A 5614-nucleotide genomic window follows, 5' to 3' on the forward strand; every position below is an offset into this window, starting at 1 on the left:
CGGGAGTCTGCTTCTCTCTCTTCCTTTGCTGCTCCACCCCCCACTTGTGCTCTCTCACTCTCAAATAAATAAATAAAATCTTAAAAAAAAAAAAAAGGCACAAAATGAGACATTCTATTCACACAATCTCCTTTCTTTCACACCCAACTCCCAAGATGGAGGGCCCGGGTAGTCATGAGTTGAGAGTTCAGGTATAAGTTCCAAACCAAAAAAACATACTCTGCTCTCCCTTTTTTGCCAGTGTATCAGTATAACCCTTCTCTGAGTCTTTTGCTGGTACAGCGTGCCAGCTCTGGTGTGAGCCTGTGTTCCAGTGTTTCTAAAAGCTCTTCAGCTCACTCAGTGAGGCAGCAGGCAGCCTTTTCCCTAACAGACAGGCTTCTCAGTATTCCCACCAGTGGCTCTGTCCTCAGCCAGATGGATAGGACTCTATTAGTCTATCAGTTGTTCCCTTTGACATATTTGTTCTCTTTTGTGAGGCCAGCTGTGAGATTTCCATCCTCTTATTTAAACTGCTTTTGTAAATGGCTTTCATTTTCTTTTTTCCATGAGTACTGTGTTTTGATGCCACTGCTCTCTGTGAGGTGCTTCAGGATGCTACCTTTTTCCTGTTGGACCAGTTCAGATCAGTTTACTCTATCATTTTTATGCAAAAGAATTCAACATCTTGAGTTTTTTGTTTTTTGTTTTTTTTTAAAGATTTTATTTATTTATTTGAGACAGAGAGAATGAGAGACAGAGAGCATGAGAGGGAGGAGGGTCAGAGGGAGAAGCAGACTCCCCGCCAAGCAGGGAGCCCGATGCGGGACTCGATCCCAGGACTCCAGGATCATGACCTGAGCCGAAGGCAGTCGCTTAACCAACTGAGCCACCCAGGCGCCCTCGACATCTTGAGTTTTATACGGTGAAAGAAAGGGTGACTTTCCTACCACAGTGAGCTCTGGTTAGTCTAAAAGCTTTTAAAAAAAAAAAAAAAAGGACACATTTTCCCTGTCAGCCACGTGCAGTATTCACCCCCAGCAGCTTGGGAAGGTCAGGCTGAAATCCTTCTACAGCAGTAGCAGCCACAGGCCAATAATAAAAATCCATTCTGGCGCGTGAGGCAATCTGGAAAAGGATGATTAGCAAGCACGTGTCCTCACCCTCCTCCAACTTCTCTCAAAGTTAAATGAAGTGATGAAAGTGCCTCTCAAAAAGAGTCCACAAGCCAGAGATGAGGCGATTTCTGTGGGGAGGGAGAGTATACAGCCCTATTCAAGAATGGGGAAAGGATAGCAGCTCTCAAAGATTTACTTAGGGAATAAATAATTACATGCCTGCTGTTTACAAGGTGTGGTGCTGGGTAGTGGGGATAGTGGTGAATAATCTTAAGTGTAGTTCTTGATCTCACAGGGTTTTTGTACACTTAAGTATCTCTCATAGCAATCCTTTTCACTTAGGGAGTGGGGAAAGGGTGATACTATTCTGGGACCCTTTTCAAAACTGCCCTCAAAATAGTTGTTGCTTCTCTTCCCTAACTGACTTTGAAGGGCGCTAAATGACAGCATTACAGTGCACTTGGTTTTATTCTCAGCACTATCAGATTAGAAGTATTTGACTGCCTTGTTAATCTCCAACATGTGTTGGAGCACTTCTCTCCCTTCACTTATGAACATCAATGCTAATATCACTTAATGTTAAGTGTATTCACAACTTCCCAAAGAGCTTTGGGATCCAGTAGGGCCCTGCAGTTGTTAGCAGCAAACTAAGTAGAAAGAAAAAATCAGGAACTCAATCCCCAAGTGGATTCTAAAGTACTCCTAAAATAAAACCTAAAGACCATGGATAGGTGTTACCTGGAATTTATAGCACTTTGCAAAATAGCAGACAAGAGAGGGCTCTTGCTAGGTCTGTGTGCCCAGCCAGCCATTTTGTTCTGGCAAGAGATTTGTGAATTTTTGAGTTCTGACAACACCCAGATATATTCCAGCCTCTGTCTGAGGCATTTCAAGGTGATGTTTGTAAATTCATTATTACTTATTAAATGAAGTCCATTCTCTCACACACTGGAACTGTTTTTCAGATTTCCAGGAGATCCATAACATTTTTCTGTTACTTTCATTGGCTTCATGGAGGGCAAAGCCTTTTAATCAGTCAGTACCCTCAGTGTGACTGAATGGTTGTACATTATCTAGTATAATAAACTGCATGCATTTTTATATTTTATACACAGATGTCACATTTGTCCAAGGTTGATTGTGGAGCTTGTTCATTTTTACTCCTTTTTTGTGTGTGGTAAAATACACATAAAATTTACCATTTTAACCATTTCCAAATGTAAAGTTAAGTGGCATTAAGTATATTCATATCGTTGTGTAACCATCACTACTATACATCTTCAGAACTTTTTCATTATTCCATACTGAAAGCCTATGCCCATTAAACAGTAACTGCCCAATCCCCGCCCTCAACTTGAAGGTAACCACTGTTGTACTTTCTGTCTCTCTATATATGTCCTTTTTTTTTTTTCTCTTAAATAGGGTCCATCTTGGGGCGCCTGGCTGGCTCAGTAGGAGGAGCGTGTGACTCTTGATCTTGGGGTTATAGGTTCGAGTCCCACACTGACAAATAAATGAATAAAATCTTGAAAAGAAAATATATTTTCACTATAGTAAAATATCTAATGAAATAAATTATTTTAGATGTTATGCAAAATGAAAAAAAAAATTTTAAGAAGGGGAGCTTGAGTAGCTCAGTCAGTGAAGCATCTGACTTCGGCTCAGGTCATGATTTAAGGTCCTGGGATCGAGCCCTGCACAGTGCTCCATGCTCAGCAGGGAGTCTGCTTATCCCTCTACCCTTCCCTACCTCCTGTGTGTGCACACGCACATTCTCTCTCTCAAATAAAAAAATGACATACTGATTTACTTCAGCTCTAATTTCCTAATAGGTAAGAGAGGGCTTCATGGTAGAACTTTTACAGAAGATTTTCTAGAGCCCTGAATATCTAGAGTACATAGTCGCAATTTAGGATTCAAGTCAAAGCCTTCTCTGAGCACCTGATTGCTTAAGCTTTTAGTCACATTCATGACAAATTTTGTGACTTTGAAATATCCCATTGGAAAACAAATAAATGATTGGCCCACCTTGCCTTTTTTTTTTTTTTTAAGATTTTATTTATTTATTAGAGAGAGAGTGCACAAGGAGCAGGGGGAGAGGGAGAAGCAGACTCCCTGCTGAGCAGGGAGCCTGAGGAGGGGCTCTATCCCCAGACGCTCAGATCATGACCTCAGCTGAAGGCAGACACTTAAGGGACTGAGCCACTGAGGCACCCCCCACTCTTGCTTTCTTTAGCCTTCATTCAGCTATTAGTATTTTCATTTAGTGCCTGATCTGTGCTTCAGATTGTGCTAGGCATTTGAGGAATACAGAAGTATGATAAATGGCCTTTGTTCTCAAAAGGTGGAATAAATTCAAGAGATGGCTTAAGACAGTTTATTGATAGCTGACCAGTACTAGCAGTAGGATCTGTGAGCTCCTGTTAGAGGAAGATCTCTGTAGGTTGTGGTGGTCAAGAAAGGCCATATGGAAGAGAGAAGAATTGGGTGGACCTTCAAAGAGCAGGGATAGGGACTGGATAAATGAAGAGGCATAGACTGTAAAATGTACTCAAAGCCAGGACCTGAAAAAAGACAGAAAGAGGGGAGAAGAGTCCCAGAGTTTCTATAAACCTTGTCCTTGCGTCACAGGGTACCCAGAGGCTGACTGACTTAGAAATACAATTCAGGGGCGCCTGGGTGGCTCAGTCAGTTAAGCATCTGCCTTCGCTCAGGTCATGATCCCAGGGTCCTGCTCCCTGCTCGGCGGGGAGCCTGCTTTTCCCTCTCCCTCTGCCTGCCCCTCCCCCTGTTTCTGTGCTTGCGCACTCTGTCTCTCTCTGTCAAATAAATAAATAAAATCTTTGGGGGGAAAAAAAGGAATACAATTCAGTCATTTAAATTGTCATCACAACTTCCATAATCCCTGATGTACTGATTCTCATCTCTGTTCTAATTGTACTGCCTTTGAGTCAATTCATGAGTGTTCATCAAAGGCCTAGGATGAACCAGCCACAGTGCTAGGCAGTGATGAGACCTAATGGGCAACCAAGCTTTTTTAAAAAATGCTGGTAAAAAAACACATAGCAAAATTTACCACCTTAACCATTCATTTTTAAGTGTATAGTACAGTAGTGTTGACGTGTGCATGTTGTTGTGGTTGATCTCTGGAACTTTTTCATCTTGCAAAACTAAAGCCCTTTCGTTGAACAACTTACCTTTCCCCCTTCCTCCTCACCCCGGCAACCACTATTATACATCATTTTTCTGGGAGTGGGCAAACCTCTTTTGAAGCTGATGTACCTTTCAGCCAAGTGGTCCAGGAGCCTACTAAAAATTTCTCTACATATAGACTTAGGAATTTTCCAGGAGGATCAGCAAGGTGGTCTGATTCTGAGTGTAACCAGATTCTTAAGTTTTCTACTTTAGGAATTTTATGGAGGTTTACCCCCCATTATCTTTAAATCTCAACTCTCACTAGGCTTTGGATTTTGGATTCAGAGGAGGCATGTATAATGTTGTATATTACAAGAGGTACCTTCAAAAGTATTATGACAAAGCAAAGAATCTAACTTATTTGTAGGAGTAGATTAAAGTAAATTAGGGAAACAAAAAATGCTTCATATCTGAATGAGTGAAGGTTACATTGGAAGCTACTATATCTGTCTATTAGTAATCTTTCTAAACCTTTTGATTTTCTCCTGATCCTAAGATAAGAGCCACTACAAATAAATGCTAGGCATTTAGAAATCCTAATGAAATCTAGCTTTATTTTCCCACAGAGGAGTGAGATAGTAATAAGAGGAAAGCCCTAGTCCATGGGGCAAACATTGTTAGGGTCTCTGGGTGGCACCCATTATTTGAGAACATCTAGGAGGAAGCACAGAAAGATCTCGGGGGAGATAATCCTAAGAGCTTCAGGGTTTATGAGGAAATGGAGCTTGATACTTCAGCTTTAGAGTTGGTGGCCCTTGGTGTGCTAGTATATGTTTAACAACTGCTGACAGAGGTGAGTGTTGGGAAGGGGGCTGATTTGTAGTGTTGGGTGTGAATCCTCCCACTATGGCTACCAATGTGAAGCCAAGTGGCTCTCACAATGCTTGAAAATTTAACTGTCAGCTGTCACAGGCCAAGCGTGTATGAGCCAGCTCCAGCACATCACTGGTTGTTGAGGTTGACTGGGAGAAAAGGGGGCTGTAAAGCTATGAGGCAGGGCTTTCTGAGCAGAGGTAAGTGTACCTTACTTTCCCCTTGGGAGCCACTGATAGAAAGTTCTCCCCAGGGCAGTTGAGACCTCTCAGTAGCCCACTCTGAGAGCCCCTGTGATGTTTTTTCATCTTAGAGCAGGGCCTTAACCACCATGCAAAGCAGCCTTGACAGAGACACATGCTGGAGATCTGAGATTTAGGATTCCTATGATAGCCATGACTCAGTTTCTTGTACGTGGCATTGTGTTTTTCTACAACAAGCTGTAGTTTTGCACTGCCTCTCTATAACCCTGAGTGATGGTTGCTGTGCGAACTCCTCTTGAGTGCAAG

The 5614-nt window shown here is 42.1% G+C and overlaps 1 protein-coding gene across 2 annotated transcripts in view; it reads left to right on the forward strand.

Annotated features, from left to right (window-relative positions):
- ARMH3 (armadillo like helical domain containing 3) overlaps window positions 1-5614 on the forward strand; it is a 179152-nt gene that overhangs the window by 150408 nt on the left and 23130 nt on the right. The gene's annotated exons all lie outside the window — the stretch shown is intronic.

Source organism: Leptonychotes weddellii, chromosome 6, assembly GCF_054177405.1.
Source record: "Leptonychotes weddellii isolate Sample4059 chromosome 6, ASM5417740v2, whole genome shotgun sequence".
In the NCBI taxonomy this organism is placed as follows: domain Eukaryota; kingdom Metazoa; phylum Chordata; class Mammalia; order Carnivora; family Phocidae; genus Leptonychotes; species Leptonychotes weddellii.